This window comes from Macrotis lagotis, chromosome 1 (genome assembly GCF_037893015.1).
Source record: "Macrotis lagotis isolate mMagLag1 chromosome 1, bilby.v1.9.chrom.fasta, whole genome shotgun sequence".
NCBI lineage: Eukaryota > Metazoa > Chordata > Mammalia > Peramelemorphia > Peramelidae > Macrotis > Macrotis lagotis.
Window position 1 is genome coordinate 738373545 of NC_133658.1, and position 17828 is coordinate 738391372.

The 17828-nt window shown below is 34.5% G+C and overlaps 1 pseudogene; it reads right to left on the reverse strand.

The window, feature by feature from the left end:
• Positions 1 to 720: 720 nt before the first annotated feature.
• Positions 721 to 1527, reverse strand: LOC141523845 (large ribosomal subunit protein uL30 pseudogene; annotated as a pseudogene).
• Positions 1528 to 17828: the final 16301 nt, after the last annotated feature.

Below are 17828 nucleotides of genomic sequence, written 5' to 3' on the forward strand. Positions count from 1 at the left end.
TAGGGAGGCTGCTTTTTTTTTAAATCAAACTTTTCATTTATGTTGTTATTTATCAGCTGTATCTGACTTTTCATAACCCCCTTTGAAGTTTTCTTGGCAAAGATACTGGTGTGGTTTGTCATTTCCTTCTCCACTCATTTTACAAATGAGGAAAACTATGACAAATACAGTTAAATGATTTACCCAGGGTCACTCAGCTAATAAATGTAGAAGACCAGATTTGAACTCATGAAAATGACTGTTCCTGATTTCAGGTTTGGAACTCTGTCTTCTGTGCCACTAGCTGTCCTAGTGAAGCTTTAACTTACATTAATATAATTAATACAATTACTTTACATTAATACAAAAGGGAACTGGGAATTGCTCAATTAGATAGAGAGCAACCTCTTTTTACAGTAATAAAAATAGTAATTCACCTTTATAAAACACTTTAAACTTCATAAAGCATTTTACATGCAATAATTTATTGAATTCCCATGAAAATCTTGTGAGACAGAGGCTCTTAAGTCAATGTTACAAGTGAAAAGACTTAGGTGAGGGAGGTATGCCACCCTGCTTATAGAAAGGTACTATCATACTACATTTAAAATGAGATTCTTATATTACAAACAAATATATACTTAATAGTGGCATTCATGAATAGTTTCTGATTAATCAATTTTAAAAATTGTTTCGGATATTTAAAGGTTAGAGGTCATATAGATCAAAGTTGTTTTTTTTTTTTTTTGTCACAGCCATTTTTATTAACAGACCATTAGAAAAATAATCATGGTGGAGACCTTTAGTACATTCTTCTAATAAGCCTGTTGATCTGGTCTTCCCTGTTACCAGCATCTCTACCTTCCACAAAATGTGTTGTCTATTTCTTCATTCCACCCCAAGGAGAAGAAAGTTTGAAGGGCCACAGGAAGTTGTTGGCAGCTTTGAGGTGCTTGCCAACAGTGTAGATCTCATGGATCAAGTCCTCCATGCAGATAATTCCATATTTACCAAGAGATTTTGCAATAAGAGAATTATCAGTCAAGGCAATTCTCTGTTTCTTGATCTTGCCATAACCATGTTTATAAATCAAAGCATTCACAGACTTCAGGTTTAGATAACGCCATGCAATGTATGGTTCCACAATCCTCAGCATGTTAATTGAAGCCTTGTTAAGCTTAACAAAAGTGCCATTGATGATTCCGCGAAGTCGATGAAGTTGCAATACTTTTCGGACCTTTGGGCTAACACCATTGATACTTCTGATTCTGATCACAAAAGCCAACTTGGGTTCAGCAGGTATATAGTAGTTGCCAGCTTTTCGTGCCATTCTAGCCAACTGGATTTTGCTTCTTTACATCTGTCTGTACTCCTTATGGTAAGCTTTAGCTTTTTCACAGATAACTTTTCTCTGTATTTTACGGAGCTTTTTTATTGCCACCTTCTTCTTCAGGCACTTGGCCTTAAGAATTTCAAAAGCCTTTCGTTTTTTCAGAAGAGACTCTGGAACAGATGGTAGCTTCTTCTTTTCTTCTGTGCCCGCCATGATTCCTGTCGGAAAAAGAGGAAGTCTCAAAGTTTTTTTTAAAAATAAAATTAATTTTATCTAATTGATCCGTAGTGTTAATTCCTTTTCTTTTTTTTTTTCTTTTAGGTTTTTTTGCAAGGCAAATGGGGTTAAGTGGCTTGCCCAAGGCCACACAGCTAGGTAATTATTAAGTGTCTGAGACCAGATTTAAACCCAGGTACTCCTGACTCCAGGGCAGGTGCTTTTATCCACTGTGCCACCTAGCCGCCCCAATTCCTTTTCTTAAAAACTAGGATCCTTAAGTAGGAACGTTTGTTTTCATATATTCAAATACTAAAACTTTAAAATCCTACATTAGGTTTATTCATGAATTGAAAGTTTTTATAAAATATCATCACAACTAATAAGAATGGGATTTAATCTATTTTTTTCCTTAAGACTTTTATTTCTCTATAGCTATAAAATAATATGGCAAATTATATCATATTAATATGATTCAACATGTAATTAGATGTAGTTAAGTAATTAATATTCCAAATATTCTCTAATGGCAGTTCTGAAGGGAATTATGACCTGTTTGGTTTTCATGAAAATAATGATACTAAAGAAAAATGAAATTAGTCAAATTAGTCTTTCCAATAGGCAATTAGACATATATAATTTTCATAAATCATTATGTATTCAGTAGGGGGGGGAAAAGACCCATTTACCCCTCATTTGGAAGGAATTCAGGGTTAAAACTGCATGTATGTGTATGTGTATTACACACACAATTATACACATATATTTATGTACATATATATAATACATAGCCACACTGATGTTGCCTTGAGGTCCATGTAGGCCTTTGTTTCTGGGCTGTTCTGAAGGGTTGCTGCTGGGAAGACATAGGAGTCTGGTAGCTTACCTAGTGCTGTCAGGTCCTAGGACTGGTTTCTGGTATGTACTGAGGCCAGAGATGTGTTTCTGTGTTTCTACACTAAAACACATGGGTTTTCCTGTCTATTTGCCCAGAGCTATGATGAAGCTAGTGGTTGGTTCTTGGAGCTGGAGTCTTTTGTTTCCTTTTGCTATTCTGTGGCACATGGGGGAAGCTACTGGTGGGGTTTGCCTGTTCCATGGAACTGGTACTCAGGATCTCATCCTAGGCAGCTGAGGTGGAACTTTCTGCTAGGTTACTGGGATGCTTCCTGTTCTAGACTATGCTCCTCTTTTACCTGATGAATCGGACCTTTCCTGCCAATATTCCAATTTTCTTGTGCTCAAAGATTACTTTACCCCATCTTTTTTGAAGGCTCTGCTTTTTTCCCAGATTTGTTTTGGGGCATTATTTTATGGGTTTTTTGAAGTGAATATGGGAGAGGGACAGGGATTTTACTCCTTATTCTGCTCTCTCAGCTGTAGGAAGTTCCTTCTGTTTCTTGTATGTCTTACTTTCCTCATCTTCTACTGGTAATTTCTTCTGAATCTAGAGTATTAGCTCTACTGCAACCAGGTCTGACACTTAGGTCTGGAGATTAATGGAAATATAATGTTTGTCCTTCATTTTCAAAGAAGACTATAATATCAGGGGGTGATGCCATGACAAGCACATGAATAGGATTTGACTGAGGGGTGTTGTGCTAAGTCATCAGCCTAATTTTCTCCTCTAGTTATCTGGGTCCAGTAGTCAGATATTAATCAAGACAACTGGAAATGACCCTGGATGTGAGGCAATCAGGGTTAAGTGACTTGCCCAAGGTCACACAACTAGGAAGTGTCAAGTGACTGAGGCTGGATTTGAACTCCCTCCTCCTGATTCCAGGGCCAGTGTTCTATATATTATGCCACCTAGCTGCACTCATGGGAATACAGTTGTCATACTATATCTCCAAATGTATGAGAAGCACCCTTTTTCACAAAAAAAAAAAAAACTGAGGTCTAAAAACTGGGAGCTAATTTAATACAGTAGTTGTAGATTATTTTTTACTTCAATTTCCCACTTTTTTGCATGTGTTTTTGCGCTAATTCTTTTGCATTTGTTACCAGTATATTAGATGACATTTTGCCACTTTCTACCCAGGAATGGCTCAGAAAAGATTTTCAGCCAGTGCTGAATTCAAGTTCAAAGTGAACCAGTTTGCAAAAGTTTATAAAAATCATGCTGCTGAACATCAGTCTGATCCTCCTCCCACTGAGAAAATAATTCAAGACTGGCAATGGGAAGAAGAAACCATCCACAGCAAACAAATGCCATGAGACCCAGGTAAGCCAAATGACCTGAGTTAGAGGGAATTGAAGACATGGATTGATAAACAAAGGACAATTGGAATTCACAAAGATGGTTCAGCAAGAGGCAAGCTGATGAAAAAGAAGTGACTGATTTCAAAGGACACAATTGGTGCTTCAGTTTCATGAAACAGAATGGACCAAGCATGTGTTCATGCAAAAGACTTGTGCAAAAGATGCCTGAAAGCTATGAGCAGAAGATCCCTGAATTTTATGATGAATAAAACTTGAGTTGAATAACTTTATCTAACTGATTTTTTTCAAATATCAGGTCCCAAAAATTAAGGTGCATCTTAAACATGGGAGCATCTTATACATGGGAAAATATGGTAGTTTTTCATCAAAAGCCTAGGGTGTGCTGTACATCAAACTGGGAAATATTAAATATTCTTGTGTGACTCTTGTTACTTAAAAATAATAAATACACAATCAATTAGTGAATGTTTACTTTTAAATTGATATAAATATTTAGGAATATGACTCAATACTTTTTGACTGTTTCCATCATATTTTTGCACACATTCCATTGAACCTATCTTTGAAGTAAATTATGACAGCATTTTTTCCCATTCTTTAAGATTTTATTTATTTTGACTTCCAGCCAAGATGGCAGAGAGAAGACAGGCAGAGTGCTAAAGTCTCCAGATCTCTTCCCCATCTATCACATGAAACAAACCTCTTAAAAGAAATCTGACCCACAAGAGCCAGAAAGAAAAGCCAGGAGAAAGAACATCTACCTCAGGATTTGTCTCCAGCAGCAGCTTTGGCCGAATTCGGGTGGGTGAGTCTGGGTTCAGAGGGAGGATAAGGCCTGGATCAACCAGATTAACAGCTGAATTGGACCCTGGAGTCTAAGGGCCTGAGAGCTGGATCTGCTGGATCAGCAGTGGGGCTAGATAGCAGGGGCTTGAGTCAACTAGGGAGCAGAGGCACTGGTGTTGGGGCTATCACCTGGGAGCTTGTGGACAGGGCTGGGGGGAGAGTTCTGGAGCAGGAGAGCTGCAGACATAACATCCCTGGGCACCTCTGGTCTGAGCAACACTGTCCCATTACAACTCAGACTTCCTCCCAAACAAATAAATGCAAACTTCTTCTGCCTCAGGCCCAAGTGTGTGAGCAGAAGAACCAGACCAGCTGAGGAATGACCTCGGGCCAGGTTAAAGCCCATCATTGACTGAAGGCAAAAGAATTCAATAGCTCCAACTCCTCCCTTCAAGCAAAAGAAGAGGGACTGAATCAAGGTCACAGACACTCCGGAGAAAGCAAGCAATACCTCTTACTGGCCAGCCAGAGGAACTTCACTCAGTGAGTAAAGCCTTTGGGGATCCCAAGCCCCTGTGAACCAGCCACTCCCCAACTCAGGTCTTAGCAAAATGAAGAAGGGTCAGTGGAAAGGTGGATCCATAGAAAAATTCTTAGAAGGGAAAGACCCTAACTCAGAGAGCCCTGGAACCTCTGAGGAGAATACAATCTGGTATTCAGCACAGAAAGACTTCCTTGAAGAAATAAGGAAGGAGCTTAAAAATTTGGGAGAGACAATTAATACCTTGCAACAAGAAAACAAAAACCTTAGAAAGTACAATTGGACAAATTCAAAAGAAGAATACATATCTCAGATCATCAATTGGACAATTACAAAATGAGAATAAGTCTCTCACACAATCAATTGGACCAATATAAAATGAGAATACATCTCTCAGATCCTCAATTGGACAAATACAAAAATGAGAATAATTCTCTCAGATCTACAAATGGGCAAATGCAAAAAGAAACTAATTCTCTCAGAACCTCAACTGGTCAAATGGAAAGCTCTTTCAAAAGTAGAATTGATCAATTGGAAAAGGAGTTGCAAAAGGTTAATGAAGAAAACTCCTCCCCCCAAAAAAAGAATGGAGTCTACAGAAACTAATGACAGCAAGAGTCAAACAAAATCAAAAAATAGAAAAAAAAAATAGAAGCAAATGTAAAATACTTCATCAACAAAACCACTGAACTCAAGAATAGATCGAGGAGGGGCAACCTGATAATTATAGGACTTCCTGAAAATATTGAAGAGAAAAAAAGCCTGGACTTAATATTACAGGATCTAGTCATGGAAAACTGCCCTGATATCATGGAATTGGAGGGCAAAGTAGTTATTAAAAGAGTACATTGATCCCCACCAGAAAAAGATCCTAAAAGGAAAACACCAAAGAATGTTGTGGCCAAACTCCAGAACAATCAGATAAAAGAGAAAATCCTGCAAGCAGCCAGAAGGAAACAATTTGAATATCAAGGAGCCACAGTAAGGATCGCACAGGACCTGGCTGCATCAACATTAAGGGATGGAAAGGCCTGGAATAAGATATTTCAAAGAGCAAGGGATCTTGGAATGCAGCCAAGAATCTACTTTCCCGCAAAGCTGAACCTTCTCTTCCAGGGAAAAAGATGAACATTTAACGAAATGGAAGAATTCCAAAAATTTCTGTTGAAAAGACCAGAGCTAACCAGACAATTTGGACATCAAACAGGAAGTTCAAGAGACACATGAAAAGGTAAAAGAAAAAAGGGCGGGGGTGGTAAAAGAGAAAAATTTGTAATCCAGTAACTTGAAACTGGCTATATCCCAGCATGGGGAAAAACGATTCTCATAAATCTTGAGAATTGTAAATCTAACAGAGAGAATATACCTAGCCAGAAATGATGGATATTCAGGACCTATCCTTGAGACTGCTATCTAATGAGATGTAACCAGCTTTAACCCCACTTGGGAGAAAGACTCTAATAATTCTCAGGAATTTTGACTCTATTCGATAGAATATACCGAACTAGAAGGGACAGACACTCAGAATTTTCTGTGACTTAAATAGAATGATCTAAAAAACACTACCTCCTTAAAAAGGGGGACAGGAAAGAGACAGAAGGAGGGAGGGGATTGAATGGGGTAAATCTCATTACACTAAGAGGTACAAAAATCATATGGTAATAGAGAGGAAGAAGGGAGCAGATGAGAAACACCTGAATCTTCTTCTCCTCAGACATGGCTTAAAGTCAACCTACACATACTCAGTTAACTTATAAAACATCTAACCTTTCAAGTATTAAAAGGGGGAAAGGGGAGGGAGGATGGAGAAAGGGAAGGGGAATGGGGGAAAAAAGGGGAAATAACAAAAGGAAAGGAAGGGAAAAGGGAAAAAGGGAAATGGAAAAGAAAGGGCAGGGTGTGATATAGGAGGGCAAACATGCTGAAGGGGGTGGTACTCAGAAACAAAATACTGGGGAATATGGATAAAGTGGGGAGAAAGGGGGGGGATATAAGCAGAGGGAAGATAGCACAGAAGGCAATAAAGAATTAGTGATCATAACCTTGAATGTGAATGGGATGAACTCTTGCTTAAAAAGTAAGCAAATAACAGAGTGGATTAAAAATCAGAATCCTACAATATGCTGCTTACAAGAAACTCAGCTGAAGAAGAGAGATACATATAGAGTAAAGGTAAAAGGTTGGATCAAAATATATTTTGCTTCAGCTGAAGTAAAAAAAGCAGGGGTAGCAATGCTTATCTCAGACAAAGCAACAGCAGCAAAAATAGATATTGTTAAAAGAGATAAGGAAGGAAACTATCTTCCTAAAAGGTACCATAGACAATAAAGTCATTTCAATATTTAATATGTATGTACCCAGTGGGACAGCAACCAAATTCTTAGAGGAGAAGCTGAAAGAACTACAGGAAGACATAAACAGCAAAACTCTACTATTGGGAGACCTCAGCCACCTGCTCTCAGACGTAGATAAATTGAATCATAAAATAAACAAGAAAGAAGTTAAGGAGGAAAATAGATTGTTAGAAAATTACATATGGTAGACTTATGGAGGAAATTGAATGGGGATAGAAAGGAATATACCTTTTTCTCTGCAGTACATGGAACTTATACAAAAATTGACCATGTACTAGGACAAATACCTAATGATCAACTGCAGAAAGGCAAAAATAGTGAATACATCTTTCTCAGATCACAATGCCATAAAAGTCATATGCAATACTGGGCCAAGGAGATATAGACCCAGAACAAATTGGAAACTGAATAACCTCATTTTAAAAAATGAGTGGACCAAAAAACAAATTATAGAAAGAATTAACCATTTTATCCTAGATAATGATAATAATGAAACAACATACCAAAACCTATGGGATTCCTTCCAAAGCGACTCCCAGGGGATATATTATAGCTCTAAACGTTTACATGAATAAATTGCAGAAAGAAGAAATCAATGAACTAAACATGCAACTAAAAAATTAGAGAAAGAAGAAATTAAAAATCCCCACTTAAATACCAAATTAGAAATTTCAAAAATTAAAGCAGAAATTAATAAAATGGAAAGCAAAAACTATTAAATTAATAAATAAAACCAAAAGTTGGTAATATGAAAAAACCAATAAAATTGATAAACCTCTGGTCAATTTGATTAAAAAAAGAAGAAAACCAAATTGCTAGTATCATAAATGAAAAAGGTGAACTCACCACCAATGAGGAGGAAATTAAAGTAATAATTCAAAATTATTTTGCCCAACTCTATGCCAATAAATTTTATAATCTAAGTAAGTGAAATGCATGAATATTTACAAAAATATAAGTTGCCCAGGTTAAATGAAGAAGAGATTAAATACCTAAACAACCCTATCTCAGAAAAAGAAATTCAACAAGCCATTATTGAACTCCCTAAAAAAAATCTCCAGGGCCTGATGGATTCACAAGTGAATTCTACCAAACATTTAAGGAACAATTGGTTCCAATTCTATATAAACTCTTTGGAAAAATAGGGACAGATGGAACTCTGCCTAAGTCTTTCTATGAAACCAATATGGTGCTGTTACCTAAACCAGGAAGAGTTAAAACAGAGAAAGAAAACTATTTCCCTGATGAATATAGATGCAAAAATCCTAAATAAAATCTTAGCAAAATGATAACAACAAGTTATCACTAGGATAATACATTATGATCAAGTAGGATTTATTCCAGGAATTCAGGGTGGGTTCAATATTAGAAAAACGGTTAGTATACTCAATTATATCAACAACAGCCCTATCAGAAATCATATGATCATATCAATAGATGCTGCAAAAGCTTTTGACAAAATACAGCATCCATTCCTATTAAAAACACTAGAGAGTGTAGGAATAAATGGACTGCTCCTAAAAACAATTAGCAGTATCTATCTGAAACCATCAACAAGCATTATATTCCATGGGGAAAGGCTAGAGCCATTCCCAGTAAGATTGGGGGGGGGGAGGCCAATATCACCACTACTATTCAATATTGTATTAGAAATGTTAGCATCAGCAATTAGAGAAGAAAAAGAAATTGAAGGAATTATAATTGGGAAGGAAGAGACAAAACTCTCACTCTTTGCACATGACATGATAGTCTACCTAGAGAATCCCAAGAAATCCAAAAAACTACTAGAAACAATTAGCACTTTTATCAAAGTTGCAGGTTATAAAATAAAATCTCATAAATCCTCAACTTTTCTATACATGTCTAGCAAGATACTGTAGGAAGAGCTAGAAAGAGAAATTCAATTCAAAGTACCCTCAGACAATATAAAATACTTGGGAGTCAGTTTGCCAAGACAGACTTGGAATCTTTTTGAAAACAATTATAAAACACTTCTCACACAAATTAAATCAGATTTAAGTAACTGGGCAATTATCAACTGCTCATGGATATGTAGAGCTAATATAATAAAAATGACAATTCTACCAAAGCTAAACTATCTGTTTAGTGCCCTACCAATCAAAATTCCAAAAAAATTACTTTAACGAGTTAGAAAAAAATGTAAGTAAATTCATATGGAGAAATAAAAAGTCAAGAACTGCCAGGAGCTTAATGAAAAAAAGTGCAAAAGAAGGTAGCTTAGCCCTACCTGATCTAAAATCATATTATAAAGTATCAGTCATCAAAACTGTTTGGTATTGGCTAAGAAATAGAGTGTTGGACCAGTAGAATAGACTAGGTGTAAAAGCAGGAGATGATTATAGTAATCTGCTGTTTGATAAACCCAAAAAGTCCAGCCATTTTGATAAAAACTCCCTCTTTGATGAAAACTGCTGGGATAATTGGAAGTTAGTATGGAAGAAACTTAGATTAGACCAACACCTCACACCCTTTACCAAGATAAGATCCAAATGGTTACAGGACTTAGACATAAAAAAAAATACTATAAGCAAATTAGAAGATCAAGGACTAGTTTACCTGTCAGATCTATGGAACAGGGAGGAGGTTATAACTAAGGACGAGTTGGAGAACATCACCAAAAACTAATTAGATGATTTCGATTATATTAAATTAAAAAGCTTTTGCACAGATAAAACCAATGTAACCAAGATCAAAAGAAATGTAGTAAATTGGGAAACAATCTTTACAACTAATGATTCTGACAAAGGACTCATTTCTAAAATATACAGAGAACTGAGTCATATTTTTTAAAACAAAAAGCCATGCCCCAATTGACAAATGAAATGGTCAAAGTATGTGCAAAGGCAATTTACAGATGAGGAGATCAAAGCAATCCATAGTCATATGCAAAATTTCTCTAAATCATTATTAGAGAAATGCAAATTAAGCTTCTCTGAGGTACTACCTCACACCTCTCAGATTGGCCAATATGACAAGGAAGGATAATGATCATCGTTGGAAGGGTTGTGGCAAATCTGGGACACTATTACACTGTTGGTGGAGCTGTGAACTCATCCAACCCTTCTGGAGAGCTATTTGGAACTATGCCCAAAGGGCAACAAAAATGTGCATCCCCTTTGACCCAGCAATACCACTACTGGGTCTATACCCTGAAGAGATGATGAAAAATGGTAAAAACATTACTTGTACAAAAATATTTATAGCAGCCCTGTTTGTGGTGGCAAAGAATTAGAAATCAAGTAAATGTCAATTTGGTTCAAGGTAAAACATGTAAACAAAGTAAAGACTGACAGAGTGCTTTCCATGGGGGTGGGGGGGAGGGAAGCAATATTGGGGGGTAAATTGTAAAACTCAAATAATATCTTTAAAAAAATAAATTTAAAAAAACGATTTTATTTATTATGTTTTACAATTTTCTCCCCAGTCGTCCATCCCTCCCCCCCCCACAGAATACAGTCTATTAGTCTTTACATTGTTTCCATGCTGTACATTGATCTAAGTTTAATGTGATGGGAGAGAAATCATATCATTAAAGAAGAAAAATAAAATAGAAGAGATAGCAGAATTGCATAATAAGATAATGGGATTTTTTTCTAAATTAAAGGTCTTTGGAGTTTGTTCAAACTGCACAATTCTTTCTCTGGGCACAAATTTTATCCCCCATCACACCCCCAAAATTGCCTGTGATTGTTGCACTGATGGAATGAGCAATCCATCAAGGTTGGTCGTCACCCCCATGTTGCTGTTAGTGTGTACAATGTTCTTCTGGTTCTGTTCATCTCACTCAGCATTGGTTCATGCAAATCCTTCCAGGATTCCCTGAATTCCCATCCCTCCTAGTTTCTAACAGAACAATAGTCTTCCATGACATACATATACCACAGTTTGTTAAGTCATACCCCAATTGAAGACATTCACTTAATTTCCAATTCTTTGCTGCCACAAACAGGGCTGCTATTAATATTTTTGTACAAGTGATGATTTTACCCTTTTCATAATCTCTTCAGGGTATTGACCCAGTAATGGTATTGCTGAAACAAACAGTATGCAAATCTTTGTTGTCCTTTGGGCATAATTTCAAATTTGCCTCCAGAAAGATTGGATGAGTTCATAGCTCCACAAACAATGTATTAGTGTCCCAGATTTCCAAGATCCTTTCTAACATTGATTGTTGTCCTTTCTGGTCATATTGACCAGTCTGAAAGGTGGGAGGAGGTATCTTAGAGATGCTTTAATTTGCATTTCTCTAATAAGTGATGATTTAGAGCAATTTTTCATATGATTTTGACTTTGATTTCCTCATCTGCAAATTGCTTTTGCATATCCTTTGACTATTTATATGACAGCATTTTAAAGTGTTTTTCTTTCAAATATCTTGTCATTTATTAGTTTCTACAGGAACTTATATCTTTTTTACTAATAATATGTTTAGTGGCAGGATATTTCAATTATTTTATGGGATTTACTATATTTGAATAATGGAATATTAAAATTTCCCATATATACTGTTTCTTTTACTTCTTTAGGAACATATATATTTAAAAGTACTAAAATCTCCTTGTGTACAGAAACAGATATAGAACAACAGATAAATATTTATAATTTCCAAAATATTTTCATATATACCATCTTTATTGATCATTAATACTCTGTTAAAAATGCAAAGCAGTGGGTTGGCTAGGTGGAGCAGTGGATAGAGCACCAGCCCTGGAGTCAGGAGAACCGGATTTCGAGTCCTGCCTCAGACACTTAGTAATTGCCTGGCTGTGTGTCCTTGGGCAAGCCACTTAACCCCTTTGCCTTGCAAAAACAAAAAACAAAATACAGAGCAGTCATTATCATACCTATTTAGAAAATGAAAAAAGTAAAACAATATTTATTCATTCAACAGTATTTAATAAACAATTACTATAGGTGGGGCTATAAAAATTACTTAAATATAAAAATAAAATTGAAAACATTTCCTGCTCTATAGAAGCTTACCTTATCCTAGGAGGATTCAACCTTTAAAAAAAACAAATAAATTCAGTATAACATAAGGAGGGAGAGAACCTTAATAATTAAGGGATCAAGAATGGCTTTTTATAGGAGGTAACATTGAGTTGAGCCTCGAAAGTCGGTAAATATTTTCAGAACTTGAGGTGATGAGGTGCTGTGATCAAAGGCATGGATAGGGAATATTATTTAGAGAATAAGAAATATTCTAGTTTAGATGTACTAGAGAGTTTGTGAAAGGGAATAATAGGAAACAAATCTAGAAATGTAGACTGGAATCCAACTATGAAATCATTGTGTTTGTCTTTAAACATAGAGCCATTCTTTCTTTCTATAAATCTCAAAGAAGACTAGACTTCTTAGTTTTATCTTAACAGCACTTTATTTTTTAAGTTATAATAATTTACAAGGTTCATTTTGTAAAATTTTAGGTTTAAAATTTTTCTCCCTTTGTCCTTGTCACGAAAGCAAGCAATCTCATATACATCATATATATGCACAATCACATTAACCACATTTCCATATCAGTTGTGAAAGGAGAATCAGAGCAAAAGGGAAAATATGCAAAACAACAACAGCAAGAACAACTACAAAAAAAATTAAAAATGAATATTGTATGTTCTTTCTCTGGATATACTATGGATGATATTTTCCATCACAAAAGATTAGACTTACTTTAGTAAACTCGACAACCTAATTGGACAGTTGTGGAAAATGATATTAGAATTGTCCCATGAAACATTTTTCTGTCTCTATACTACTCTTACCATAGTGAATCATCTGCATTTGTAAATGCTAAATTATCTGTTTGGAACAGTTCCATTCCTATCCTCCATAAAAATATTTTTCTGAGTTCTATGGACACCCCAATTATATTTTTAATCTCAAGGATGTAGTTAGTCATCACTGCCCTGCAACCATATCTGAGTAGACTTATATTATGGTGTTTCTATATTTAAACTCTCTTGTAGCTTCTTATGAATCTCATTTTGACATTTGTACAATCTGTGAACTGCCTCATTTCTTTTATAGAATAAAGATGAAATGAAATAATGAATGCACATGCTTTAAAAACTATTCAAATATAATGTATTATTGTGACTGCCCTCTCCCTACATTTAAGTACTATAGACATTATGTACTAACAATCTATTTATATATTCGTGAATATTAAGAATTCAGAATAGTATGCAGCTTGCTTGTGAGCAACCTAGTAAAGGAAAATATCTTGAGGATTTGGGTCATAAAATTTAAGAATAATATACACAATGTCAGATACAACTAAAGGTCAAAATAATAAAGCCACCACACCTATTAAGATCCTTATCACTTTTTCTGGACTGTTGTGAGAGCTTCCTGAAGTGGACAATATCCTTTCAATATCCTGCTACCTGTAATTCATCCTTTGCATAGTTGCTATAGTAAACTTCCCAAAATACCAGTCTCTACATTTTATTCTTTTTGCATCTAGAATAAAATATAAATATCTTCTTTTTATTATTTAAAACTCCTCGGAGTCCAGATATGGAGGATGTCTCAATGCCAATAATAAATTAAAAAATCTTTGCTAAGTTTAGCAATAAATGCCTTTTTTGTTCCTGGTAATTAGGGATATAAACACAAAAAAGTAACAATTCATATTATAATAAGCCTGTATTTCAAATCCATCAAGAGATGCTATGTGAGATATACAGGAAGGTCTTGACCAACTGGAGTCATCTGAGGAGGTTGCCTAGAGGAGGCGACATTGAAATTGAATTTTAGATGTATAGGAATCTCACAGTTAGAGGAAAATGTGATGGATTCTTCATGCATATGGTCTATAGTAAGTAAAGACTTGGGAAGAGGAAATTTAGAGGTATGAATGAGGGTGATGCTTTGGTACAATTTGAATAGGATATAGAATATGTGGCAGTGATGAGTATGAGATAAACTAATGGAGGTAGCATGGTACCTGATTATGGAGAACTTTTACTATCAAGAAAAGAAAATTAAATGTTACATGAAATGCAAAGGAGACACTTTGAGCTGGGTGACTCACTCAGTCTGTGCCTTAGGAAGGTAAGTCTGACATTAGGATTAAAGGAAGCTTGCTGTGTTGAGAGAATGGAGGTCCATAGACCTGTTAAGAATAAATCATAATCTTTATGTTGCAAACAAAATTGAAAATGGTAATGACAATACTTTCATAGTATCAATGGAATTAATAAGGAAGGAAAGATGCAAGAAATATTGTAAAAGAGGACACAAAAAGACTTGCTAGTTGATTGAATATGAGAAGAGAGAAAAAATATGTATTTAAAAATTATATTAAGATTTTGATTATGGAAGAATAGGCAAATGACAGTACATGAAAGATACAATTAAATTTAAAAAGGAGCTTTTAGGGAAAAAAGCATCAAACTATATTTTGAACATGTTAAACTGTGGTACCTCCCAACTTGTTGCAGTAAAAACGTTGTGATGATACAATTTTTAAATTGGGACTATGAGTTAGTATTTGAGATTGATGAGTACTGAGATGCTAAATCATAACACACACATGACAAAATAGTGTAAGATAGAGCTAAAAGACAGTATGTTGTGGAAAACGTTGAATAATAGACTAAGATATTTGAACTTTATTTATTAAGCTACAGGGAGTCACTGAACATTACAGCTCAAACATTTCAATTGCCCCTTTTATAGATGAAGAAACAGTTAAATAAAATAGTAAAATAATATCAAAGATCACATTGATTTTAATGATCATAGTTGTCTGAATCTTGAGTATTAATCCAATGGAGTTTGTTTATTGTTTGTAGCTCTTAAATTGAATATAAATAATTGTATAAATTCAAGTCTGTATTTCTGATTTACTCAGACATATCACCTCTAAGGCCATTTAGCTAATTACTTAAATATATTAATGCCACCCAGTGGTGAAATTGGTAACTTCAACTGTCTCTAGTTAGACAATATATGTGTATATTGCAGAAATGTAAAATAAAGTATATTCTCTATCACATATGCCAATAAGTTGATATTTACTGTGAGGATATCTACAATTAAAATAATATCTGGTTATTTTGACAATGGATTTTGAGGTAATTTACATAGAAAAAAATTGCTATAAAGATGGAATGAAGTAACATGAGATATACTCCATTGTATCAAACTAAAATAGAAATGGAAATCACCAGGCCATATCTAAGAATTCCGGGGGGTCACATATTGATGCATAATACCACATAGTAACAATGTTGATATTGTAATACATTTTTATTTTTTTTTTGTTTCATTTTTTTCAATTAAAGCTTAATCTGGTTCTGGTCTACACAATAGTGGCTGAAGGCCACCCTGTGGCCCATAAGACATCATTGTTCCATACCTCTAATGTGGTGGAAATTAAATTCTACTTCATGCAGATATTACTTCTGATATTCACAAACTATAATCCTTGGTCATTCATTCTACCACTTTAATTCTTGGTTTACTTATCAGTTAAATGGGGAGATGGTGGAGTGATGGTCAGAATTAGCATTTACCTTTGCAGTGTTGTGGGGATCAAGTATACAAACACACACACACACACACACACACACACACACACACACACACACACACACACACACATACTTACCCAAAATTCTTGGTATAGTTTTAAGATTTAAAACTTACAATAAAACTTTTGGGACCCTCTGCATGTATAGCCTTTGTAACAGCAAAGGGCTACCAAAATGTAAACAATTATGATGTGAAAGAAGAACATTTATCCAAATGACCTAATGGAAAAAGGGATGAAATTAATGAATAAAGAAAATATTTAATGTCTTTAAAATATGAAGAGAGAGATTGCTATGGATACTCACCTAATTCAGTTTCTAGGTAACTTTATGTTCTCTGAGTAAGTCTATCATTAAACCAACACCACCCCGCCCCCATCTTAACCCTGAACAGTCAGTCTGTCTTCTTTCTTTTCCCTCAAATTTCAAATGGTTCCTCTATGATATAAATTTGAGACTAGATGTCATACCCATGCTTTTTAGAGTTCTTACATCATGCCAAAGTCTTTTGTTTTGTATTTGTTTTCAGTATGTTTTGCATTTTCTCATTTTTGTACATATAAATTAGTAGATTCATTTGAACTCAGAAACTTTCCCTGGCATTTCTCTCTGGAATGAAATGGTTCATTAGAATATGGAGACACTACCACATTTATATGTATCTGCATTGTTTATTGCTCATTAAAGGGAGTTTTGCTAATACTCTGCAACTGACCATAGTATTGTATTTTCTCATTTTTTTTCTATTTTTTGGAATATGAATTAATAAGTAAAATAAATAAAAAGTATTGCAGGCATGATGCTTAGTTCTAGGGTTGAAAATGCAATAGGACATTTCTATAATCAAAGCTCTTAAGAAGAGAAGAAAGCACAGATATAAAAGTGGTACCTAGGGCTGAAATTAAAATGATAGTGAATGAAGCTTGGGGAGACAATTGACTGATGTTCCTTTCCTAGGACTAATTATAGTCTTGATTTCATTATTATGCTCTGAAGAAAATGTAGAGAAGACAGTGAGGGGATCTAAAGAGTGGCAAGGAAAAAACATGGTTGGATTATTGAACTCTGCTAGAAATAGTGAGTTATAAACAATCAGCTTAGCCCACACCCATAGCTGAACATTCCCAGCTATCTGAATCATTTCCTTTTAGCACCCAGAACTAAAATCCAACCAGCCATTGTTTTTCAATGTTTTATTTAATTATTTATTAATTTTTTTGTGGCAAAATTTAAAGAATTAATTATTTTTATTTATGGAAGTAAACAAGTATTTTCACAATGTAGCATAATAAAAATTATTTAACATGAAATTACAAATCTACTATATACAACTTGTTATAGATATAAAGATATATATATATATATATATATATATATATATATATATATAAAAGCAACTTGCTATATATAAAAAGGTAAATATATAATAAAGGTATCATGTACTTTTATTTTTTTCCTTTTTTCACCCCTGAGATGAATATCATTAAACACAAATATATGTTTATTTTTAAATATACACAAATACTACAACAGATATGTGTATATATGCAAATATATACAGAATTAAACAAATATATCAATTAATCTTTACATACTATTATATATCAGTCCATTCTCTGGATGCAGTTGACAATTTTCTTCATATGTCATTTATAGTTAATTTGGTTATTTATAATAATCAAATTGATGATTCACTTAAAGTCATTTTATAAAAAAAAATTCCTGTTTCTATATTTGGTGTGCTCATGGTTCTGTTCATTTCACTTTTTATTATTTCATGTAAGTATTTCCATTTGATTCTTTATAATGTATTTTATTATATTATTATTCCATTA